This window comes from Camelus dromedarius, chromosome 4, assembly GCF_036321535.1.
Source record: "Camelus dromedarius isolate mCamDro1 chromosome 4, mCamDro1.pat, whole genome shotgun sequence".
Lineage (NCBI taxonomy): Eukaryota > Metazoa > Chordata > Mammalia > Artiodactyla > Camelidae > Camelus > Camelus dromedarius.
This window is the reverse complement of record NC_087439.1, coordinates 15,461,034-15,488,556: the sequence shown is the minus strand read 5'-3', so window position 1 is coordinate 15,488,556 and position 27,523 is coordinate 15,461,034. Positions and strand designations below refer to the sequence as shown.

The 27,523-nt window shown below is 38.8% G+C and overlaps 1 long non-coding RNA gene across 2 annotated transcripts in view; it reads right to left on the bottom strand.

Moving 5' to 3' along the window:
• Nucleotides 1-27,523, bottom strand: part of LOC105089078 (uncharacterized) — a 97,770-nt gene that overhangs the window by 5,476 nt on the left and 64,771 nt on the right. Inside the window, exons 8-11 of one of the 2 annotated variants that reach the window (XR_010380555.1) lie at nucleotides 14,933-14,990; nucleotides 13,952-13,977; nucleotides 12,384-12,585; nucleotides 9,432-11,747 (exon numbers count right to left, since the gene is read on the bottom strand). The exons of the other annotated variant lie outside the window; for it this stretch is intronic. This is a non-coding gene — a long non-coding RNA (uncharacterized LOC105089078). Of the gene's footprint in view, nucleotides 1-9,431; nucleotides 11,748-12,383; nucleotides 12,586-13,951; nucleotides 13,978-14,932; nucleotides 14,991-27,523 lie in introns of those variants that run through there. 2 annotated transcript variants of the gene reach the window in all.

Here is a 27,523-nt window from a genome sequence, read left to right as displayed (position 1 = left end):
CTAGAGCTCAATTAGTACTGGCTGAATTGCACAGAGTAATGAATTAAATACATTTTACCAAAGGAGAGATATAACTGCTGTCTAAAAGGCGTGGATAAAGCCAGAGATTAATTCTAGGTCTCAGCCTTAGTAGCAGGATATCCCATCCTAGGTCCCTGTTTCAGGACTGAAGTGGGGATGAGGCTGCATAAGACATGAGGGTGCTCTCCCTCCCTTATCCTGTTGTCGTCAGCCCTCAATAAATATGGCTTGGCTTCTTTTTCTGAAATACAGGGAGAACAGTCTCACCACCATATTAAGTAATTTGAATTTTTAAAACATGTTTTATACGTTTGTCCTGGTAACAAAATTACTTAATCTTTCAACTAAAAACAAACTCCAGAAATATTAAAAATTAAGATGACTTTCCATCATTGGAGCTATCTATACATCATAAAATTAAGTGTTGATTGCCTGATTTCAAGTCTTAAGCATCCTGTCATACTAAGGAAGCAAGGAAGCTATTAAAGATTCCTTGGTCATATCAAAAAGAGTCAGGAGCAATTTCACAAAGGTCCTACTAGCAAACAATGAGATAATTTGTGCAAAATTAGAATAGCAATTGCCATACATTTTGCTATATCAAATATGTTTGAAATCCGTAAGTTAGTATAATCAAGTTCACTTGTTACCTTGCAAAGATGCCAAGGGTCAACTAACTACTTTGGAAAATTAGTACATTTGTTTTCATAGAAGTATTCTGGTTAATTAATAAAGGAATAAGGATAACGGAGTATCAGTCTGATAGATTATGTTGTTGACCCAATTCTTCACTCCTTCTAGTATCCACACCCTTTTCTATGTAACTTTGCACTGCCTTCCTGTTGAGCCACCAGGTGCCGAGTTGGTCGGTTAGGACAACAGCCAAACTGGAGAGGACAATTAAGCCTTATTCACTTACTGCAACAATGTAGGGAAGGGGTCAAAGAGAAAGGCGCCAACTCCCCAGTGCTCCAGTTTTCCCCGCGGAATGACACTGGACTAGGGTCAGGTGAATGCACTGCAGAGAGGGAGAATTCTCTCACTTCTCAGGAGCTTTGAACAAAAGGCTCCTGTCTTTCTGTACATTCAGGGACTGGAAGGAGGGAGAGAAGGCAAGGCTCAGAGTGCAAAAGTGCTAAACCAAAGTGGAGAGAAATGCCTCAGCCAAGGCCCCCGTTAGGGCAGACCTGGGAAGAGCCTCAGCTGAGGTCCTCAGTAAAGAACTCCGAATGGAGGCCCCTGGGCTAGGTCACTAGGTGACGTCAGGGGGCGGGGCTGAGTCCTCAACTGAACATCCAGAGGCTGTCCTGCACTCTGTACCAAGGCTGGCATGAGGTGGGCAGCTTCTCTCCATGAGGGCTGCCAGGCAAAGCCTGGTAATTGCCTGTGGTCAGACCTGAAAGATCACAAATAGGACTCTGGCTGGAGCCTGGCTCTTCCCTTCCCGCTGGAGGCGGGACTACTTCACCACCTCCTGACGTGGGACTTGGCCATAGGACTTGGGGTGGCGAACAAGATGAGGTGGAATTGATGGTAAACAAGCTAAACAAATACTTATCATGTGCCACTGAGAGTCTTTGACCCTTTCTTACATAGCAATAGCTCACTGATACAATATCCATTTTGCAACCCCATATTAATTAATGGATCTAGGCAGTGATTGTCAATGGCTGCTAACATCACAAAACAAGAGACAACCTGATGTGTGCCTCCCAATAGAAGTTAAGTATACACCACCACCTGTGAAGCAGCCTTGCCGCAAGTCAAACCTGAAACTGACCAAACCTCTAGATCTAACCATCAATTTGCAGAAAACACAAGTGATGGGAGAACATATTAAATTTTACTAAAGTCCAGATTGTGGGAAACTGATGAAAAAAATCCAGTTTCTTAAATAATTTGAAAGGCAAAAAAAAAAAAAAAAGAGAGAGCGAGGAAGGAAATCAATAGATTGAATGAGAATGAGAGGTCTAAAAATCAGTTGCCATGTATAAACTTCATTTAGATCCTGGTTAAAACAAAATTTAAAAAAAACTATGGGACAGTAAAGATGATTTATGACCTGAACACTGGATATTTGATATTTTAGGAAATGATTGCTAATTACTTCAGGAGTTACAATGGTTTTGTAGTTGTACCACGTTAATCAGTGCAGCAAACGTAGTGGCTAGGACAGCAACCATTCTATTAACTCTTACAACTCTGTGGGTGAGGACTCAGCAGGGCTCAGCTGTGGGATTCTTCTTCTCTACGTGGCACCATCTGAGGTCACCTACAGGTATTCAGTAGGCAGATGGGCAAATCTAGAGAATCCAAAGTGATTTTATTGATACATCTGGTGCCTTGAAGAGGAAGAATGAAAGGCTGGACTCAGTTGAGACCTTTAAACAGAGCTCCTATGTGTGGCCTGTTCAGTGTGGTGGTTTCAAGGCTGTCAGACTTTCCATGGCAGCTCAGGGCTCTCAGAGAATGTGTCCTAAGAGATCCAGATAGAAGCTTCAAGGCTTCTTAAGACCTGGTGGTCTTGGAAACGCCAGACTGATACTTCTGCCACATTCTACTAGTCAAGCTAATCACTATGACAGAGATTCAAGGTGCAGAGAATTAGATTCCACCTCTCAGGGGAAGGAGTGGTGAATAATTCGGGGCCATCTATAATCTACCATGGCAGTTATGTTTTTAAAAGGAGATGCCTTATCTTTAGATGTACATACAAAAGTATTTACAGATGAAAGGTGTGATGTCTGGGATTTACTTCAAAATCATTGGAGTGAGGAGGGGATAAGGGTGTTGATGAAACAGGATAAACCATGAACTTATCATTGTTGGAGCTGGATGATAAGTATGTGGCGGGGGGTCACTGTATTATTCTATTTTTGTATATGCTGGAAGTGATCCATAAATAAAAAGTTATTTTTAAAAGTTTAAGTTCTTTTAAGTGAAAGCTATGTAATAATGAAAGTCCACTGGAAACACCTCTGTACTATGCATTTCGTGTATCTTTACTGATACTAAATACTGAGAGAGCCTAAATAAATTACTATCGTGGATAGAAACTCAGGTATTTGGAGTCTGAAGGAGAAAGTTTATTTCCTTAGATTTCTGGTATACAATTGTTCGTATGATGTGAGTTTACAGATGTCTTATATTTGAAATATTGTCAATAATTTTGGTGGTCTGTAAGGTGCTTTCAATACCCAGTACAGCACAAAATTCAACTGGCTGCTTGATTACGTGGTTTTAAAAGTTTACTTTTAAATAATTATACTGGTAAAATCCTTCCAGGAAAACAGTCAACTATTTTCGCAGTTAAAAATTAACAAGCTTTAGTAACCAACTTTTTCCTTTAGGCATAACACTACGACTGAATTTTTTTCTTCCTTTTAGATCTCTCACTGACAAAAGTCTCCAATGCAAACACAACCCAAATGAATAACTAAAGCAAAACAAGAATTTCATGACATCTGACTGTGCAAAATATACATAGGATTTTCAGTTTCCCAAATTCTGCATAATTACTCGTTTTCATATTCACTAGGTGTGTTAGTGAACAATCTGCAACCCTTAATAATCTGATTCCTGTTGCTCTCTGTGCATAAAAACATAGAGGCCAGGCGACTAACATTTACATACCAACTATATGGCCAAATGTCCGTAACTACTAAGTTGGGATTGTGCCTGATGGAGGACCTCAAATTCACACAGTACCTGCACAACAAGATTTGAAGCTCAGACTTACTGCTATACTACAGTGAATGGGGGTCCCAAACAGCAGACAGGGGGATTCCAGCCTTCCTTGACAAAAATGCAGTGATTCTGAAGAAGAGCAACTCGAGGAAAAGGCAAATGGCTTTGACATTGGTACCATGTTTGCATGCATCAACTTCCCTCCCCATCCCAACACCACCAACACCCTTCACGACAGAGGCTCCTTTCCACAATGCTCCCACATAAGTGAGAAAACTAAAGAATGAATTAGAACTCGTGGCCAGGGCATCCTGGGGAAGACTCATTGTTTCTGTGCCTTGGTCTCATCATCTGTATAATAAATGTTACCATCTCTGTCCTATCTACCACATAGGACGATTAGGACCATCAACTTACACAATGTTCTCTGAGATGACTTTGAAACCTTGTAGCTCTCTACAAGTGAGAGAATTACTAGAATTATTACTATTCTATATATACACACACACACAATGTTTTTCAATGGAAATCTAGAGCTATTTTATTCAAAAAGAAATCTTTATTTCCAATCCCTTTAGTATTTATTCTTCACCATTTTTTTTCTTTAGAGAATCAGATGCCATTATTATTTTTTAATTTTTATTTTTTATTTTGGAGGGAGGGTAATTAGGCTTATTTATTTACTTAATTTTTTTAAAAGGAGGTCCTAGGGATTGATCCCAGGACTTCATGCATGCTAGGCATGCACTGTATGACTGAATGATCATTTTCCCCCTCCGCCATTTTTTTTTAAGTAAAAATATTTTTAATTACACGGACTTGGAAGTGACTACTGGTCCTCTCTCCTTCTTCCACTCCAGGAGAACCAAGATTTTATTCACAGTGACAATGTGCCCAGCTAAAAGATTTTATTTCCTATCCCATATTGCAGCTAGTTATGACCATGTGGCTATACTGCATATCGTGACAGATTATTTAGAGATGTGGAGATAAACACCAAAACAATCAGTTAAAAGAGTAGAAATCACCCCTCATCTCTCTCTTCACCGTGTGCCTCTCTGCTAGGTTAGTATATGGGGCTTGAGTTATCTTAGCCTTTCTTTTGATGGGGGAATTATATTAACTTCAACCATCCTTAAAGAATTTCGAACATTAAGTTACTATAAGCCATTAACACTTTAATATGAAAGAGCCCTTGAAGGTTTTCCACATCTCATGGCTGGCTGAGAGCACTTTGCAGACAGTTTGGTATCTACACAGAAAAACTAACCTAGCAGAGAGGTGGCCACGAGCTGGCTGGTCAACACAACACTGCTGAATGCTGAGTGATCGTTCTCTAGGCGGTCAGTGCACGCAATTGCCAAGAGGTCTCCTTTGCTGCTGCATTGCCTCATTTTGTAAACTCATCCTAAACATCTCCTATCTGGAACATGTTCGTTCTTTGCAACATGAAATATTGCGGTGGATGTGGTTGTGTGGGGCAAGATTCATCTCACCCCTCTCCCGGCACCATCTTCTCCGGAATACAGCCCTCATTTCCCTAGCTACTGGGAGTGCTGAAGGTCAATGGTTCTCAGCTGAGTCACCGGAGAGCTGCCTCACCCCAGGTCACTGCCTTGGAGGCAGCCCTCATCTAAAGATGGGGGTGGAAGGGTGATGGGAAAGAAGGTGTCCTTGCCTCCAGCGGCAAGATCTGTAGGTCCAGAGCCCCTCAAGCTATCCGGTGAGTCCTCTGTCGATATTGGCTAGCAATTTGACTTTTCCCTTTGCTTATTCCTGTTAGCTTCACTCCCCCATAGGAATTGATACTAAGAGCGCTCCCCTCTCTTCCCACCATAAACGTCCTTAAAGCAAGTCTCAGGTCCCTGATGTCTATTTCTCAGGGAACACAATCTGAAACGAAGGACATGCTGGTTCTTGTGTCAAGCAAGACAAACAGGCCTTGTTTCTGTCACCCTTCTACCAGCATCTCTGAAAGTTCCTGCCAGGCTTGCTCTGTGTCATGTGACCACAGCTGAGATGAAACAATAGTAAGGCCAGGGTGTGTGTAAGATGCAATGAAAGCACTGCCAGGCTTAAGTTAAGTCAAGCTCCTTTTCCCAAGTGCAAGTCAGTCATCAGCATGAGTGAGTCCAGTCAGCTCAACCTCAGTGACAATCACCAGCGCAACTATGGAAAATATCTCCAGGAACACATAGAGTCCTGTAACAGCAGCCACCACCTTCTCGGCTGCCTTTGCCAGAGTACATCTGAGGCTCCACAATCACTGGTCAGCTAGAGCCGGTGAACATATATCTGCAGCAGGGCACAGAAACCAGTGCTCCAGTCCATGGATCCAAGAATGCCCTTCTACAGTGGATGTGGCCATCAGACAAGATGTCTTGGCAAAGATGGCTTTACATGAGTCAGAGCTCTGCATTTTATTTCAGGTTGTCATCTTCAGGGAGATGTCTGCAGGACTACAAGCCCAAGCTGGAGAGACTCAGCTGCTACGTCTAAGGGTGGCAGACAGGTCGTCTCACTATGACTGTGCAGACAAGCTATCCTTGTAGAAATCTAGCTGCATTCCAAATGTCTGTGCCAATGTGATACATTTAAAGGTAAGCCAAGAACTTTACCTCAGCCCCAACCAGCAAAACTTAACAGTGATGGAGTCAAGTAAAACACAATGGCTGTGTGTTATGAATGATGTATTATCAGCATGCAAAATGAGGTGTCTAAGAAACACTGCATTTCTTTAAACCAACTTGCTTATCACTATGAACCTCCATCCTACCAGCCTGGTGAGAAATTCGACTTCAGTGACTTTGGGGAATCTATTTTCCAAGGAGAGTTGTGCAAAGGTCCTGGGGCTGATGTGGTAACATACTAGTTACTGTTGCTTCACCCACCTCACAAACCACACCTACGTCCTGTGGCTCTTCTCCTTGAATCCTTCCCACCCAAGTACCCAAAAAGACATTCCTGTGCTCTCCCAGTGCCACTGCAAGGGAGCAAAGCCAGTACACTCACAGCTCAGGATTGCAAGTAGGCTTGAGTACCTCTGGTAACCTTTTCTTCCAGCCTTGGGTATCAAAGAAACGTCCCTCTTTCCCCTCACAGCGGAAACCCAGCAGAAGCCCTTCAAAGGTCTGCAGCCTTAAGAATTAGGTTTCTTCTAACCCTACAGGATCTCTTCGCCTTAGGCTGTTTCCACTTTCAGCTCAGTCGTAAGCTCTGAGGTAGAGAATGGAAAAGCCTGATGAAAATGAGGGAGGAAGGGAAAATGTTAGAAGAACAAAGAGAATTTAATAATTCAATAGATTATCCTGCTACCTTCCAATGGCTTTCCCTCTCACTCAGCCAACAACTGGAAGTCTCTGCTTTAGCCATAAAGCCCAATATGACTTGACCCCCTGCTTCCCCTTGGGCCCTGTCTTTCCCCTTGCAGCCCCTCACAACTCCACTGTCATCGCACGGCGCTGCTTCATGTTCCTGGACCCTGCCAAGCCCTCTCCTCCTCAGAGCCTTGTGGCAGCCAGCGTCCAGGGTGACCCCCAGTGATCGCCATCTTATGATATTCATATTCTTACGTGGTCTCCCTCTACACTGGATGGAGTTGATCCGTTAAACAATCGAATTTCGGGGAGATGACGATGTGTAACTTCTGAGCTAGGTCACAGAGGACACGTGGTTTCTACCTTGCCCCATTTTGGACTGTTTGGTCTGGGAGAAGCCCGTCAGCCACTGGTTCATGAGGACTCTCAAGGAGCCCATGGGGAGGTCCATGTGGGCAGATACCTAGTCCTCTCGCCAACAACCAGCATTAAATAAGTCAGCCGTCTGGGAACTGGATCCTCCAGACCCTGTCAAGCCTTCAAAGACGATAGCCCTGTCTGACATAGTGACTGCAACCTCTTAAGAGACTCTAAGCCAGAACCACCCAGTTAAGTCACTTTCAAATTCTTGGCCCACAGAAACTATGAGATAATACTATCTATTGTTATTTTAAGCTACTAAGTTTTGGGATAACTTGTTTTGCAGCAATAGATAGCTAGTATGGGCCTTGACATGCCTTCCCCAGAATACTTTATCTCAAAATTCCTACACGTCTCCTGCACTTTCTTAACACTGCTCTAATGTCTCCTTGCAATAAGGCCTTCTTTAAACACCTGTGTAAAAACGGCACCCTCTCCCCACTACGACATCATGCTTGGTCCCCGTCTCCCTGCTTGATTTTCCTTCACTGGCCTTCATAACCATCTGACAGATTTTTGTTTGTTTACTATCTGTATCCCCCACACTCAAATGTAGGCTCCCTGAGAACAGGGTTTTGTTTTGTTCACTGATGTATCTCCAAGGCTGAGAATAGTGTCTGTCCCTTGGTAGGCATTCAGTAAATATTTCTTGAATGAAGGAAGGAAAAGAAATTAAAAGTCAGCAAAAGATCATCATGAAATCATGGGGTCAGCCTGAGGATATGAGACGCAACGTGTGCCTTAAAGACAATCATGACAGATAGTTTTGGGGGATGCTATTGTCCAGCTTTGGTCCAAAGAGAAGGCTACAGAATTACAGTCTACAGGAGAAAAGGAAAAACTGAAAAGACAGGACAGGTTGGATTTACGAGGGAACGGCCAGAAATGCCAAGCCAAAGAGCTTCAGGGCATCTTTCAAAATCACAAAGCATGAAACATGATTCTAAACAAGTCATAAAACTAATTTCAGAAATCAAAGAGTTCAACATAAAGGCAAAGGATGTCGCATGTTCATGAGCTCGTTGCCCGTCTCTCCTCAGTGTGTAACTACTCATTAATAAATCAGTGAAAGACTTTACGCACTTACAATATCAAAGAGTATCCCATCCCAAGGAACACCCAAGGCAAGTCCAGATGGAAGCGCGTGCTTTCAGGAATCCTGATGAGCAGCTAGAACACAACTGTGTGTAAGAATTTAGTCTGATACCTATCACAGCACAACACTGTATAAACAACAAAGGATTTGAGTAGAGGTGGCTATTTTCTCAAATCTGCGTGAAGTGGGCCATTTATATGTATCAAGAACCTCTTTTATCTGAAGTGCCAAAAAGGAAACATTTTCGGAAGAGAAAAGAATAGAGGCTGGCAACCAGGGAAGGAAGAGGAAAAGAGTTTTGTTTTGTTTTATTTTGTTTTGTTTTGTTTTGTTTTGTTTCTTTGTATCTTGGCACATACTTTGGGGTAGGGCTTTTTCATTTTTTGACCTCGTTTATTCCTTCAATTACATTAAAATATTTCTGCACATTCTATCTCCCCTCATTTCCAACGTATCTTTCTTCATCCTCCTTATTCTGACCACTATCTGTATTTACTGAGTTTGTTGCTCCGTGGCTGCTGAGCATACTTGCTGAAGATCTGAAAGCAATGACTGGACTCTTGCTCCAGGAGTAATATTATAATACCAGCTCTATGTTTTCCAATTAGGCTCAAATCTTCATCTCTTGTTTAATGTTTGGGAAATAACCCATATTTTCTCATCGTTGACTATTTGCTTTCAGTGGAGCAAATACGAATGCCTATTTTTCATTGTCTGTTTCACATCTTCTACAAAACACTGTCATTACTCAAAAAAATGACAAATGTAAAAATGGTAAACAAAGCATTCAATGAACAGCATGTTCTTTATGGTGTAAGTGTTACTACTTACTACAAAATAATTCAAAATCATGCTTTGAACTTATGTAGCTCCTTCCCTTTGACACACTTCCAGGTTTGAAGGAAGGCTAAGCTGTCTTTTTCTCTGTCTACTGCAAGTTCTACTCGGGGAGACAAAAGGTCATAATCAGCAAAGCAAGATAACTGTCGGGGAAAGAACATAAAGCTGTTCACTCTGTTAAAAAATGACCTCAAATATATCAGTATCAAGCAATGGGTTGTCTTCTAGAAAAGGACAAAAGGAAATACATCTATGAAATCTAAGGACAGCCTTCATGGTTGTTCAACAGACCTGCAAATTTACCTGCCTGATTATTGTTCTGAGCACTATAGCAGATATATGAACCGAATGTTGCCAAGTGAAGAGTCATGCTGTGTGCATGATCAATTGTTTTATCTAGGAATTAAACATCTTTTTGTTATCACATAAATGTATTATGTTGAAAATCTGACGGTATGATATTGAATGGGAAGGACTTCTTAAGTACAAAATTGGCATAAAAAAACCTGTCATACATTTGCAAATACGCAAGCGGAAAGCCTTTAGAGAACTTAAATTGCTCTAATTAAAATGAAAAATTTCAACTTCAGTGTGTACATGGGAACATCATTGCTAATGACTGCAACTGGTCTCTTCTGTCAATATAGTCAGCATTTTTTGTATTTCATGATCCTGCTCTATTTTTCTACCTAGGTTTATCATTTTTGGCCACTTCGGTAGCAGCCGTTCCGACTATATTTCCCATATTCCCTTGGAGACCACGTGACTGAGTTCTAGCCAGCAGACTGAGGTTATAGCTCCATCATGCTTTCTCTTTTCCCTGTATCCGCACCAGGTGTGTACAACAATGGTGAGGCACTAGAGAATTCCCAGCCACAAGATGGAAGAGTCCAAATCTCTAAATCACCCCATGGAGGAAAGCCATCCACAATGTGGAAGCCCTCAGTGAACATTTACATGAGCAAAAAGTAAATTTTTATTATGTTAAGCCATTACAATTTTAGGTTTTATTTATTACTACAGCTAGTTACTCCAGTATAGTTACCTAAGCTAAGTAGTATTTCACTTTACTAGAAGAAACACACACAGGTTATTTATACATAAACACAAACAGATATGCACAAATACACATACACACTTTTCATCTCTTTTTTATATTGCTAATGGGTCTATAAAATTCCACAACCCTTCTGGAATACAATTTGACAGCATTTATCAAAACTCTTAATTAAAAATACTACCTATTTGTGCTTAATTATGTGATTACCTTGGTCTATTTCTAAGAATTTATCCTGAGTCAACAGTGTGCAAAGATTTAGCTCCAATGACATTCAGTGTGGCATTTTTCTTTTGTATTAGTAAAAAATTGTAGGCAACAAAGATATCCATACTAGTGAATGATTTAAATAAACTGTGGTACTTTAGCCAATGGAATATTTTAAATAATTAAAATAATATTATAGAAAATTATGACATAGAAAAGTGGTAATAACATACAGTTAAGTGAAAGCAGCAGTGATAATATAACATATAGGTTGGTCCTAATTATTCTTTTAAATGTGTATCTGTGTGCATCCAAAAAAAATCCCTCCGGGGAATAAAAAGAAACATACTAATATAACCAATATTTGCATCTAGGTAGTGAGACTAAATGTGATTTAAAATTTTTGCTTTTATTTCTGTATTTTCTAAATGTTTTCAATGAATATACACATATTTGCTATAAATTGTTCATGTGTGTGTGTGTGTATAAAACTGGAGGGAAGGAGGCGTCGTCATGTTCTTGCAGAATAGGCTTTCTCCCAGAGTACAAAATGAGGGTGCCAGATCTCTGGTGGTGTAAGAGAAATGTAAGAAAGAAGTGGCTTATTGAGGACGTGAAGATGAGGAAGGGTACACCCATATTAAGGTGATTCTGAAGAGAACTGCAGAGGGCACTAAATGAATACTGAGTATTTCATATTAGAATTTTTTAAATTAACTAATTACCATGGTACTCATACAGTGATTCTGGCCTAACATCCACCCGTGCTATTCCCATCCTATTTCCTAGTTCACAACACTGCAAAACCCATGCTTGTGCCAAGAGCCCAAAGGTCATCATGGCAAATGGACATTTTGTGTTTATAAGATCCCCCTACTTCCTGCTTCTTTCTCCTTCTAGTCTCTATATTTTTTCTTATTTTATAATAATACTTAAGCACCAAAAATCCAAAATTATCCTGACTCACTCTAGACTTAAACACCTCTAAGTGTGCATGTGGTCTTGAGAAAGTTACTGCACCTCTTGGGACTTGTCTTTCCCTTCTTCAGTGACAGAATTGGACCAGGATCCTCCTCTACTCAGAAAACTTTACTGGTGGATTCTGCCAAATTTTTAAAGAAGATCAATCAATGTAATACACTTTGTAAATAAAGTAAAGAAGAAAAACCATATGATCATCTCAATCAATGCAGACAAATTATCTGACAACATCCAAATTCATTATGAAAACACTCAACAACTAGATACCCAAAAATAGAGAGGACTTCTTTAATTCGGAAAAGGGCATTTATGAAAAAACCACAGCTAACGTGAGTCTTAGTGGTGAAAGATTGAAAGCTTCCTCCCTAGGTCAGGAACTAAATAAGGATGTCCACTCTTGCCACCTCTATTCAACCTTGTACTGGACATTCTTTCTAGCCAGGGCAATTAGACAAGAAAATGAATTAAAAAGCATTTAGAATGAAAGGAAAGAAGTAAAACTATCTCTGTTTGCCAATGATCTTGTCTGTAGAAAACCCTATGGAATCCACAGAAGAACTATTAGAGCTAATAATCAAGTTCAGCAAGGTACTGAACACAGCATCAATATATAAAAGTTTTTAATTTTAAATATTTGAAGTCCAGTTTGTCTCTTTTTTCTGTTTCTTGTGTTTTAAGTCTTTCCTAGGAAACTACTGCCTAATCCAAGATCATGAAGATTTATCTCTGTTTTCTTCTAAGAGTTTAGTAATTTTACCTCTTACATTTAGGTCTTTAATCCACCTTGAGATAATGTTTATATATGCTGTAGGCATTGGTCCAACTTTATTCTTTCGCATGAGGGTATCCATTGGCCCCAGGATCCAGGACAGCATTTGTAATGTCTGGTTTCCTGTTGGTTATTTGGTGGACTGCATGGCTCTCTGTTGGTCAAGGACCGTAATGTCTCTTTGAATCTCCTGAAAGCATATGGAGTGTTTTGTTTTGTTTTTTTTTCCAATCTGGAGAGTCATGACACTAACATAGTGACTCATAACAACTGCTTTAAAAAAAAAATGAAATAGTATGTTATAGAAAAATATCAGATGTCTCAGGATAGACATTATTTTGAAGAAGGTTAATTTCCGTTTTACGTGTGTGTGAGTGCATTCACGTGGGTATGTAGGCATACTAGGTTAAAACTGAAAATATATTTCTTACATTTTGCAGTTTTTAAACTTACAAATAAGTTTGGAAAACACTGATCTGGAACACAGTGTCTTCCCTCAAAACAGGTAATAAATGAAAAATAAACAAGAGTACTATCAAAGGCTACTTTCTCTTTGCCTTCAGATGTTTTGCCTTTCTTAGGAATGTTCTTGTTGGATAAAAGCAGATGGTACTCCAGATAGCAAGAGTCCTAGTTACCTCATCTTCTAAGTTTAGAGCTGAATAAACACTCTTGTGCCTCTCTGGCAACAGGATCCAACTTGTCCCTCGCCTTTGGCATTTTCAGGTGATCATGAAGATAAGAAAACGCTGAGTCCCAATAAGGACACTGTCTCTCAGATTGCTTGACAAACGTAATTCCAACTCTAGATAAGCAGTCTGAATCACAACCTTGGTTCCTTTGGTTTCTGGGTTAATCTAGTGAACCTCCTCCCACGGGGCATAGCCTTTCAACAACAATGAACCTCTCCTAAAATGAGCAGTCCTTAAATTAGTAAGGGAACAGTGTGAAATCATTTAAAGTGAGTATGTCAGTACAATCATACATGGAGAAATATTTTTAAAAATTTTTTTGGATTTCATTTAACAAGTGACACTTGATACAACATAAATTTTTAAATTCAATAGATGCTAGGTCTGTAGTATAAGTCACAATCCTTAACATGCTAGTTAAGACGTATGCTAATGTATAATCTATGACATAAACTACAGACGGTTTAAAGACATCATATCTTAGGATTCCATCAACTAAATCTGTAAGAACCTTGAATCAGAACTAATATTCAGAAGGTAAAGCAAAGCATAAGTCACTATCCAAAGGGTTTAATTAGAGGGAAAGGATGTTTGGAGTGGTTTAGGGACTTGCACCCTTCACCAGCTGAGAACAAACCTGAAAGTGGAACCCAGCCCTTCTATTCTGCTGTTCTTTACATCTTTCCTTAAATTCATCTGAAGCTTCTTTAACAAGATTTCCATTATTAAGCCATAATTCACTCATCAAAAATGAACTTAAGTCCTACTGTGTGTCACACAATCTTCTACGACAAAGTCCCTGCCCTCAATGAAGCTCACTTTTAGTTGAGTGACAGAAAATGAATTAATAATCAAAGTTCTTACCATATGAGAGCGCTCATATGTGGAATCTAAAAAACAAAAAACAAAAACAAACAAACAAAAACAAAGCATAAATACAGGACAGAAATAGACTCACAGACAGAGAATACAGACTTGTGGTTACCGGGGGGTGGAGGGTGGGAAGGGATAGCCTAGGATTTCAAAATTGTAGAATAGATAAACAAGATTACACTGTATAGCACAGGGAAATATACACAAAATGTTATGATAACTCACAGAGAAAAAAATGTGACAATGAGTGTGTATATGTCCATGAATGACTGAAAAATTGTGCTGAACACTGGAATTTGACACATTGTAAAATGATTATAAATCAATAAAAAATGTTAAAAAAAATAATCAAAGTTCTGTAAAGAATGATTATAGCAATGGAAGCATGACTTTAGTTCCTTGGTTAATAGAAACTTATGAAAGTGACAACACTCTTCTAAATAAAAAATATAAAACTGCATCAAGTGTGAAAGTCCTATTTCCAGCTCAACTCACCTTCCAGCATTCCAGGTGTTCCACCATACCCAAAGACTACAAAACATTGACAAGATTTTGTTTCTTCCCTGCTGTGGGGTTACATTGCCTCCCTGAATTGAAAGATTTAGGGAAGGAAATTACATCATAGACCATGGAATGCCTCAGATGAGCTGAAGCCTCTGTTCAAGATGGATAGTGTGTGTGTGTGTGTGTGTGTGTGTGTGTGTGTGTGTGTGTGTGTGTTTTAATCTTGAAAGGAAAAATGTTTGCAGAAAAAAAGCTATTCATTGTCATTTTACAATCAACATTATCAACTACTTCTGGGAAGAGGGGAAATAATGTTTGGAAACACTGTTGTTTAAAGCAGTGGTAAGTAACACCTCTTACAAAAAGTCTTTCAGCAATTTCAACTGATGTGGAAAAGTTCAAACATGAAAAGAAACAAGCAGTAACAAACAATCTAGAACAATTCAGAGGGAAAGCGGTTTACTCTACCTGTCTCACCACGATATCGATGGAGTGGGCCTGCCTTCCTGAAAGGCAGACAAGTGACCTAGGAACCAAGAAGCATATAAAAACTTAAAGTTGGAAGACCATAATCACAGAAACAAAACCTGTCTACCTTCCTACAGGGCTGAAATAACGGAGGGAAGTGTGGCAAAGATTTTATACCAACTAGGTTAGCAAAAATCTTGGAACTGACAGAGAAAGAAATCTTTATTACAGCCCTAACCCCAAAGATATTTCCTTGAACACGTTACTTAAATTTGCCATGGACGACATTTTTCACTTACAAAATGGAAATTATATTAATGATATCTGCCTCATAAATAACGGAGTAACACACATTGTTGAGGACACAGGTACTCAACACAGTACCCGGCCAAGGATTAAGCAATCAGTAACCTTTAACATTAGCAATCACATCAGCAACCATAATACGACAGATTCACAGCAGGCGAGTTGGTTCATCTAAGCCACTGGAAAGTCACCCTGGGAATGGCTTCTGAAAAACCTCATATAACTCAAAACATGCACAAGACATCCAGATAGGTTTTTCCCCTATGAATGAAGGTAATGCGGGAAGTAACGGTCTCAGTGCACATAAGCCTAAGTCATTGTAATGCATGTCTTATATCAAACTTACTCTTTAATGTACAATAAACAATTTTTAGTGTGGGGAATTCACATCATTTCAACATGTATGCATAAAGTGACACCTTAATACTATTTTTCATTGCTCACTGTTTCTAATTTGCTAATTCAGGTTAGTGTGAAATATAACTGCACTGATTATCCAAAAGCTACTCAACATCAGAGAGAGGCTATTATGAGAAACAAGGCACAGGGAGTGTATTATGGATTTCAAGGTATATATTTAAATAGAGAGGAAAACAGTAAGAACTGCGAATCCTGAAATATCTAGAATTTAAATTATTGGAATTTGTTTTATAATTGTAAAACCTATCAAAAGATCAATTTTATCTGCAAAGAAACCTACAGAGGAATGTGAAATGATGACAAACTAAAACCCCTCACTCCCAAGACACTTGCTGTGGTGGAAGAAAACACAGAAATGTGGGAGGTGGGAAATCCTACCAACTGCATGGGCAAAAGCCAAATTTCTAATAAAAATTTATCATTGTGCCGGCAAGATTTGGATTCCCATGCTTACATTTCTGCCTCATGGAAATAGACGAAGCCTTACCTGGGGACCTGGTTTCCAGATTCCACACTTAAAGCCAGGCCTTTAATCACATACTTGTCCAAAGATCACATAAAGTGATAAGGCTTTACTGCCACAGTTCAGACGTCACAAACTAGAAGAACCGCAGAGTTTTAGGTTTTGGTTTTTGTTTTTATTGGGAGGGGGAATTTCTTTCAGCTTATGATTCAGCCTTAAACCTTCAGTTTTTCCTGTTTCAGTTTTCAAAATGTGATGTAAACATGTAATTCACATGGTAGTGAATTACATTCATGGGATAGATTCTAAAAAGCTCACATAATTCAAAGCTTGTATAATTCTAGACATAGTATTCCCCCAGAGGAATCAATATACTGTAAGAAATAGCATTCTTAGAATACACAAGCCTATAACATTATAAAGTATTTCTTACAGTGAATTTTTAAGTGCTTTTTAAAAAAAAACTTCTCATTTAGAAATAACTTTATATGTATAGAAAAGTTTTGCAAAGACAGTATAGAGAGTTTTCATATACCCCTCACACAGTTTCCCCTACCATTAATATCTAACATTACGATGGTACATTTGTCAAAACTAAAACACCAGCATGGGTACTATTCACTGAACTCAAGATTTTACTCAGATTTCACTAATTTTTCCATTAATGCTCCTTTTATTGTTCCAGAATCCAATACAATTTTAAATTCTTTTTAGGTTAGAAAGGATTCACATTATTCAAAATTTGTGCAAACTAGGAACATTTAAAAATCATGCTGCTTCAAATTTGCAACATTTAAGTTGGTATGAAATATAACTGTGCTGTTTATCGAAAGACTTTCCATAGAGTTTAACACCAGGATGGCTGAAGAATTAATCTACTGAAGGCCTGAGCCAGTGTTGTTCAAGTTGGAATGGGGAGGGGAATGGAGGAGTGTATTCTATACTGGGTTTCAGCTGAAGATTTCATTGAAGAAAATAACTTATAAGAAAATCCAGGGGGGAAATATTAGAATCATTTAAGAAATACTAAAAACAAAAAAGCCAGAATAATTTAAGAAATACTAAAATCAAAAAAGCCAAGAACTAGATATGATCATGTTATAAGAAACACTCAGAAAATTGCCTTAGGAATCATTTTTTTTATATAAATAATTTAAGCTTTTTACTGCAAAGAGCATACAAGCAAACTGTGTAGCTATGTACATTGCAAAATAGTTCCCATTTGTGTTACTATCAGTAAAATATAAGGAGCCCTTACATGTCAACAGAAAAATGGGCAGAGAGTGTAGTCAATTTATGGCCAATTAACATAGGAAAAAATATTCAAACTTCTTTTTAAAGAATGCAAATTATACTGCAACATATTTTTTTTAAAACCATCAACTTGGTAATGATAATGCATAGTTCAGGCTAATGTGCAAAGAACAAGGCACTCTCATACACTGCTAACAGGAGTAAAACTTAAAATTTGGGGAAGGAGGATATAGCTCGAGAGGTAGGGTGCATACTTAGCATGCCTGAGGTCCTGGGTTCAATCCCCAGTACCTCTTCCAAATATAAATAAATAAATAAACCTAATTACCTCCCCCTCATAAAACAGGGGGAAAAAAGACTCATAAAAAAAAAAAACTTGAGGTTTTTTAAATGACAATATAAAGCTTGGCAATATATGTGTTCAGTTTCCTATTGCTGACTAATAAAACATTCCAAAATGTAGTGGCTTAAACTCACAACAATGTGTCATGTCTCACATGTCTGTGAGTTGGCTAGGTGGTCTTATGTATCATAATGTTGGCTGGGGCCACTGACGCAGCTGCACTCAGCTGGGAGCCCTGCCAGGAATGGAATGCCCAAGGCTTCCTTTCTTCTCCACATGGCCTTTCTTTCCATTTGGACTCTCATCATTTAGGAGCCTAGCCCAAGGATCCTTCATGTCAGCTGGATTCCAAGAGAGCAAAAATAGAAACAGACAGACACCTGAAGGACTGGGTTTGGAAGCGATGGTTTGCAGGAGCCCATCTGTACAGGCTCATGACGATCATTTATGCATATCTCTTTCCAACTCCATGTTCAGTGATACCACATTAGTAGGTTGAAAGCAGTCATGCTGGGAGATTTATACCACAGAAATTGGCAAATGCTATAAATCAGGGCTTTAAAATTTTCTTTCAAAGAGCTGATTTTCCAGAACACTATTTCCTGAAAGTCACACAGTTTCTCATCCATCACATTCTGTTTATCCAAGCAAGTCACAAGGCCAGCCCAGAGTCCCTGTGGGAGTGGAAACACTCCACCTCTTGCTCCGAGGAGTGGCAAAGAATTTGTGGGCATATTTAATCCACCACAGTCTTTCCTCTGGCCACAAATTATTTATATTCTTTCCCTATGTAAAAGCGAAACGAAGCAAAACTGACCACCTCCCAAGATACCTCAGAGTCTCATCTCATGAAAGCATGAGGCTCAAAGTTCAACATTTCACAATCTGCACTACGCCCAGACGTGGATGCAGCTCCTCTGGATCGAGAGAGCTGTGGACTGTTTTCTGTCCCAGCTTCCTCCCATCCTTTCACCCCTACCAAGCATACAGTGGTGAGAAAGGGACAGGAGAACCACAATAGATGCTCCCATTCAACAACCTGGAGAACAGGTCTATAGCAATTCTGAAATCCACCTGGACATAAGTTGTCAAATTCTTGACTCCCAGGCCCGGGAGCCCTGCTAGGGCTGAAACATCCAAAGTGACTTCTCATCCTCCTGGGCTTCTCTAGTTGACCTCTCTTCATTCAGGAATCTGGACCAAAGTTCTTTACAGCATGCCAGCTGGCTTCCAGAGAGCAACAGTAGAAACTGCTATGTCTCTTAGAGGCTAGGCCTGGAACTGGAATATTGTCATCGTATCTAGAGTTGCCAGATTTAGCAATACAGATAAAAACACAGAATGTGCCATGAAAAGATGCTCAGTATTGCTAATCATTAGAGAAATGCTAATCAAAATAAAGGGATTATCACCTTACACTTATCAGAATGGCTATCAACAAAATGTCTACAAATAACATATTTGCAAGGATGTAGAGAAAAGGGAACCCTTGTACACTATTGGTGGGAATGTAAATTGGTGCAGCCGTTATGGAAAACAGTATGGAGATTCCTCAAAAACCTAAAAATAGAACTTTCATATGATCCAGCAATTCTACTTTTCCATATATACCTGGAAAAAATGAAAACACTAATTCCAAAATATACATGCACTCAATATCATAGCAGCACTACTGACAGTAGCCAAGACATGGGAGCAACCCAAGTGCCCAAAAACAGGCAAATGGATTAAGAAGATGTGGAGATATATACACACAATGGAATATTAGTCATAAAAAAGAATGAAATTCTGCACTTGCAGCAATGTGGATGGGCCTAGAGAATATTATGTTCAGTGAAATAAGTCAGACAGAGAAAGACAAATACTGTGTGATATCACTTATATGTGGAATCTAAAAAATGATACAAATTAATGTATGTGCAAAACAGAAACAGACTTACAGATGATAGAAAACAAATTTGTGGTTACCAAAGGTGGGAGAGGGACAAATCAGGGGCATGGGATTAACAGATACAAACTACTCTGTATAAAATAGATGAGCCACAGGAATATACTGTATGGCATAGGGAATTATAGCCATTACCTTGTAATAACTTACAATAAAGTATAATCTGCAAAAATACTGAATCACTATGCCGTACTCCTGAAACTAATATTGTAAATCAGCTGTACTTCAATTTAAAAAAAAAACACAGGAAGCCCAGTTAAATTTGGATGTCAGATAAGTCACAAATAATTTTTTAGTATAAGTATGTCCCATTTGTCTGTTTAGTTGGCATTGTAATCTTACTGGGCATCTTGTATTTTATCTGGCGATCCTACTTTCATCACATAGTAAAGGTCAAAGCAAGTCATTCAAGGACAAGCAGAGGAGACAGCACTCTTTGATGGGTAAGTGGCTGGCTTGTACAGGGTAGGGTGAAGGTAATAATGGCTATTTTGCAGACTATCACACTTAACAAAAGTGCTGAAAATGTGCATCTAACTATAAAACCAGTGATTCTATTTCTAGGGATTGTTCTAAGCACATGATTAAAGACGTGTCAAAGATTTGTCTATGTGAATGCTCGTTGTAGAATTGCTTTCGATGGTGAAGAATAGGAAAACAATCTAGATGTGCAAAGATAAAAAATAACTATATTTATTGAGGTCCTAATATGTGCAAGACACTGCATTGACCCCTGAGGAGGTAGTGAACAAAACAGAAAATCTCTTGCCTCAGAAATCTTAAAGGCTCAAGGGGCAAAACTGACGTAAAACAAATAACCATACATTTGACTAACCGACTGTAAGTGTGCTAATCACCACAAAGGAAAACTACTGAGTGCCATGGGATCACCAAGAGACCTAATCTACTGAGGGTTGGTTTAAGAGAAGGGGCGGGAAATAAAGGGAAAGGATGAGGGAAGAGAGCATCAGGCAGGGTAAACAGCAGAAGGATTCTAAATGTGTATTTATTTACCTGGAAAGGTGATCATAATAAACAGGTATGAGACTCATTAGATATCCAAGTGGAGATGTCAAATCGTATTTAGATATGTAAGCTGGAATCCTGGGGAAGGTTAGATCTGGATATATACACTTCAGAAGTAGGCAGCAATACAAGAAGAAAATCAGGGGAGGAGAGTATCACAGAAGCCAAGAAAAGTTTCAAGGAGAGGGTGGTTACACGGGAGAAATGCAACTGAGATGTTATGCGAGATGAAGGCGAAAAGTGACCACTGCATTTGGTAACCTGGAGGACCTAAAACTCTTCCAGGAGAAGTTTCAGATGTAGTGGGGGGTGGGGGGGACGGGGGACAAAGGTCTATTCGAAGTGGATTGAGCAATGAAAATAGGTGCTGTAGTGGGGAAAAACATTCATTTGAGAAGTTTCATGGTGAGAGAGCAAGAAGATGGGGCAGCAGCTAGTCGGGAACAGGAGGCCAAGAGTAGGTTTGTTGGCTGATGGAAGCAATCCCCTGGAGAGTGGGAAATTGATAATGCAGGAGAGAGGGGCCTGTTTCTATGAGTAAAGTCTTCAAGAAGATGAAATGGGATGAGATCCACAGTACAAAGGAAGGGTTGTTCTTAGGAGCAGGGACATTTCCTCCTGTGATAGCAGATGAAAGACAATGGGTTCTGATTCAAGAGGCTGCAGAGACACACAGTGGAAGGAAGATGAGAGAGTCCCTGTTTGCCTCTATTTCTCATGAAGCATGAATCAAGGTCATCAATAAGAAGGAGGAAGGGGAAGATTAGAAAAAGGTCCCCCAAGTATACTTTACATTTCACGTCTTTGAAAATTATGCATGCATAGACTCTCACTTACCCAATAAACTCTGCAGTTTCTCAAAATCCCAAACAGAAGAAGAGAGAAGGGGGAGGTTTGGTAAGTATTAAGAACAATAGTGCACCAATTAGGATGAATTTATTGAGAAATTTTATTAAAAACCTTAGGGGAATTTAATAACTATGCTTAAAAAATTCATCAGTGTCAATTCAGCAACAGCAAAATTTCTAAGTTATAGAAAGAAGTACATGTCAAAGTATTGTTCGGAGTCGTGCATCTTAGAATGAACAGAGACCCAATGATGTCTGGTTTAGTAACCAATGAATTAAATTGCTTATTTCCATATTAGCAAAGAGACTAAATGAGTAATTGGATAATGCATTTATCATGACCAAAGCGGACCGGACATGAATAGGCTCTTGTGAGATTAAAGTCAATGTCATATAATGCAATACACTACTGTAAATTGCACAAACTACCTAAGTTGACACTAAGAGTTGATACTCCTGGGAATGTTTTTTCAGAAGCTATTAGAAAAAAAATGAAAGTTGAGAAGAGCTTTTGGGTCATCAGTGCTCTATATTTAGAATCTTCAAAAAATCATAGATTCCAGTACTTTGTCACCAAGAGAGAAACAGAATGGGGTTACCTCCTCTTTTTAATGCTTTTCTTTTTTTGTTGAACACACCAACATTTTCTGTGATGGGACAGATTCCATTCTAAGTCTCAAAAATAGATGTTAACTTTTCAGAAGATTAAAAATACGTTATAATGATTTAAAGTGTAACAGTAACATTACTCACATTGCAATACAAATTTTTAAAAGAGCAAATATTTATTGTTCACTTACATACCAAGCACTGTTCTTTGTGCTAGGTGTATGTATTACCTTACATAAACTTCAAAACTCCTAAAACACCTTTATGAGGTAGGTTCTATTACTATTTACATTTTGCAAAATAGGGAACCTTGGTTCATCAAATCCAATATAAAAAAAGAGACTCTTACACACATTGCATATCTGTTCTGTGCTGAGTATACTACTATGTTTAGGGGATTCTGTGTGCTAAAAATGAATGAGGTCCCTAACACATAGCCTCCTGGAGGAGATAAATGAATAAATAGATGACCTGCATTTTAATGCAGTACATTCTGTGAGAAGATGAATAATTAAGTCTGCTTGGAGACTCAAAAAAGTTTTGAAAAGAAGGTGACATATGAGCTTGTGGGATGAGCAGCTGTTGGGAGAAAGGCAGAGGAAACAGGAGTAAAGGTCTGTAGCTGTGACAAGGTTCTGGCCACACAGAAAACTGAGAGTTTAGAGTAGCTTAAGTAGGAAGTATAATTTATGGAGTGTGGGAAATAAAGCTGGAAAAATAGGTGGGAGGCAGATTGTAGGGGTCTCGGCTGCAGGGTTCGGAATGGAGTCTGTAGTCACCATAGCATCAGAAACTTATATGCACGGAGCGACATGGTCAACTTTGATTTTCAGGAAGATAACTCTGGAACCAGTCTGCGATGCTCACTGAAGGCAACAGGCTGGAGGCCTGGAGAAACCTGGGCACAATTAACATCCAGGTGTAAGAGGATGAGGACCACAAATAAAGTACTGTTAAGTAGAAAAGCCACATTTTATGATGCGTTTCTGAGCAAAGATACTGAACTTCAACTTTTCCTTACCTAAATTCAGAATTTTCCACAACATATTTGTGTCTGTGGATTGAGGCTGACAATTACCAGACGGTATTACTGGAAGGTTTCTAGCTAAGGAAACAATGACATCATGACGGCCACCTGGCTGACAGCAATCGTAGATAAGTTGCATTCTGACTTCAGATATGTTAAAATGTGAAGGGAGAATGGTGTGTTTAGAATCGATAAAATAAAAGCACTGTGTTAAAAATACAAAATCCAACCGCTTGTCCCTCCTTCCAGTTCACCACCCTGGTCTGAGCGAACGTTATCTCTTTCCTAGATTATTACAGCAGCCTCCTTACGGGTCTCCCTACTTCCACCCTTAATGCCCCCTCCTCTCCTCCTAAATCTATCCTCAAGAGGGTCAAATCATGGCATTCCTCTCTTCAAAATCCCCAGTGGCATACTGTCTCACTTACAGAAAGAAAAAATCCAAATCCTTACAGATGCTACCAGGCCCTGCAGGATTAGACCCCTCATTAGTTCTCGGTCCCGTGACCGCATCTCCTACTCCTCTCCCTGCAGAAAAACAGGCCTCCTCCAACACAACACGTAACATGCCACCTCAGGCAGTTTGTACCTCCTGTTCCCTCTACGTGAACCCACTCTTCTCCCAGGTATCTGCAAGGCTCAATTCCTGAAGTCCTTCACCAAAAGCCATATTTTCAGGGAGGCCTCTTTTGCCTTCCTTTGTCTAAAATTGCTAGCCCCCTCTCTCCCCATAAATTCTCATGTATTCCCTATCTGCCTCTCTGCTTTATTTATTTAATTTTTGGTTAGCACTTACCGCTATGTAATATACCATATGTTTTACTTGTTTATCTTATTTATTGTGTACGATGTAAGACAGTAATCTAGCTTCTGGTGAAAACCCGTGTGTGATTTTTCAGGCCTGACCACAGGCGATTACAAAGGCTTTAACCTGGGAGGCCTCAGTGGGGAAAGCGGCCCTCCCCACACAGTCTCAAGGACTCAGAGCCCTTGGGCAGTCACGCTTTTCCACTCCTAGCCCTGGGGCCTTCATTCCTGGTTATTTTATTTTATTTTATTTTATTTTATTTTATTTTATTTTATTTTATTATTTTATTTTATTTTATTTTATTTTATTTTATTTTATTTTATTTTATTTTATTTTATTTTATTTATCTAAGGCCTTGGGCAGAGATAGGCAGGCACCTCGGCTGTCACCTCCTTATGGGGAGAGGGGAAAACCCTGAATACACTTTCTTCACTCTGACTTGGTGCCAGGTACTTTTCCACTCTTAACATCCCCTTCTCCACCTCACTTTGCCATCTTCTCCCTTTTCTCCACAGTCCATAAAACTGCCAACAACCCCCTACATCTGCACTGATCCACCTGACCCTCACAGGCGTGCCATTTTGTGGGGGAAATGAAACAGGAGGGCGTCTGCACTCACTCCAGTCTGAATCTTGCTTGTTCCATCACAGGGAGTGATGAAAGGCTTAACTCTGGTTTTTGGCTTGTTGTTTTAAAGGTCTACTAGGACAGTTTTCTTTCTCTCCCTGCTCAGCTAAGTTCCTGATAGTTAGCTTCACAAGGGCAAAGATTTAGCTTTTTTTTTTTTTTTTTAACACACTTTCCTTTTTAGAGTAGTTTTATGCACACAGCAAAATGGAGCCCCCATACATGTGTAGTCTCCTCCATTATCAACATTCCCCACCAAGGGGTATGTATTACCCAGAATCCATAATTTACCCAAGGATTCACTCTGGTGTCGTACAATGTATGCATTTGAACAAATTTATAATGACATGTATCCACCACTAAGGTATCATACAGAGTAATTTCACTGCCCTGAAGTCCTCTATGTCTTGTCTATTCATTCCTTCTTCCCCTGCAGCCCTGGCAACAAGTAATCTTTTTACTGTCACCATAGTTTTGCCTTTTCCAGAATGTAGTATCACTGGAATCACCCAGCATGTAACCTTTTCAGATTGGCTTCTTTCACTTAGTAATATGTATCTAAGGTTCCTCCATGTCTTTTCATGACTTGATTGCTCATTTCTTTTCAGCACTGAATAATACTCTATTTTTAAGATGTATCACAGTTACTCATTCACCTGCTGAAGGATATCTTGGTTGCTCCAAGTTTTGACAATTACGAGTAAAGCTGCTATAAATACCTGACAGCAGGTTTCTGTGTAGACATACATTTCTAACTCCTTTGAGTAAATACCAAGGAGCATGATTGCTGGATCAGATGGTGTGTCTAATTTTGTAAGAAACCACTGAACTGCCTTCCAAAGTGGCTGTACCATTTCTCATTTCCATCAGCAGTGAATGAGAGCTCTTGTTGCTCCACATCCTCATTAGCATTTAGTGTTGTCAGCATCCTGGAATTTGACCATCCTAATAGGTGTGCAGTGCTACCTCATTATTATTTTAATTTGCATTTCTTTGATGACATGATGTAGTGCATCTTTTCACATGCATACTTGCCATCTGTCTTCTTCAGTGAGGTGTCTGTTAGAGCCTTGGCTTATTTTTCAATCAAGTTGTTTGTTTCTTACTGTTGAGTTTTTAAGAGTTCTTTGTATATTTTGGGTAACAGTCCTTTATCGGATATGACTTTTGCAAATATTTTCTCCCAGTCTGTGACTTGCCATTTCAATTCTCTTGAGTGTCTTTGGCAGAACAGGATTTTTTAATTGTAAAAAAGTCCAGCTTAATTGTATCTTACATGGATCATAGCTTTGGTGTTGTATCTAAAGTCATTGTTGTACTCAAGGTCATCTAGATTTTCTCTTATGTTACCTTCCACAGTTTTACAGTTTTCGCATTTTACATTTAGATCTGTGATCTGTTTTTAGTTAATTTTTGTAAAGTATGTAAGGCCATGGGTAGACTTTTTGTATGTGTATATCCATTTGTTGAAAATACTGTCTTTTCTCCACTATACTCCTTTTGCTCCTCTATCAAAGATCAGTTGACTAGATTTTTGTGAGCTTATTTCTGGCTCCTCTGTTCTACTCTATTGATCTATTTGTATTTCACCAATACTATATTATCTTGATTACTGTAGCTTTATAGTAAGTCTTGAAGTCAGATAACTTCAGTCCTTCAGGTTTGTTCTCCTTCAGTTGTGTGTTTACTATTTGGGGTTTTTTGTGCCTCTCTATAAACTTTAGAATCATTTTTCTAATTACTCTAAAATAACTTGCTGGGATTTTTTTGGGACTGTATTAAATTTATAGATCAAGTTGGAAATAAATGACATCTTGACAATACTGAGTCTTCCTATTCATGAACATAGAATATCACCCTATTTATGTAGTCCTTTGATTTTGTTCACCAGATTTCTGTAGTTTTCCTCATATAGATATTGTACATATTTTGTTAGACTTATAGCTAAGTATTTCATTGTGCAGGATGATAATGTAAATAATAATGTGTTTTTAATCTCAAATTCATCTTGTTCCTTGCTAATATACAGGAGAGTGATTGACTTTGTATATTGTACATTAACCTTGTTTCTTGTGGCCTTCCTATAATTTCTTATTAGTCCCATGTTTTTTGTTGATTTTTTCAGAAATTTTCTGCAAAGATGATCCTGTCATTTGTGAACAAAGTTCTATTTCTTTCTTCCCCATCTTATGCCTTTCCTTTCCTCTCCTTTCCTTTTTTCTTATTGCATTGTCTAGGACTTTCAGTATGATATTGAAAAACATTGGTAAGAAGGGACATCTTTGCCTTGTTCACGATCTTAAAAGAGAAAACATCTAGTTTCTTGCTATTAAGTATGATGTTAGTTGTAGGCTTTTTGTCATGTTCTTTATCAAGTTGAGAAACCTCTCTATTCCTAGACTGTTGAGAGTTTTTATTATGAATGGATGTTGGATTTTGTCAAATGCTTTTTCTGCATCTATTGATATAATCATTTTTCTTCTTTAGCCTGTTGATGCAGTGGATTACATTAATTGATGTTTTTCTCCTTAAAAAAATTTTTTTGGAAGTATAATTGATTTACAATATTGTGTCAGTTTCAGGTGTACAACAAAGTGATTCAATTATATACATATGTTGTTTTCAGATTATTTTCCATTATAGGCTATTACAAGATATTGAACACACCTCCCTATGCTATATAGTAAATTTTTGTTGCTGATCCATTTTATGTATAGTAGTTTGTTATCTGTTAATCCCATTCCCCTAATTTATCCCTCTCCTCTTCCCTTTTCCCTTTTGTAACTATAGGTTTTTTTATGTCTGTGAGTCTGTTTCTGTTTTGTACATAGATTCATTTGTATTATTTTTTTAGGTTCCATATGTAAGTGATATTATATAATATTTGTCTTTCTCTGGCTTACTTCACTTAG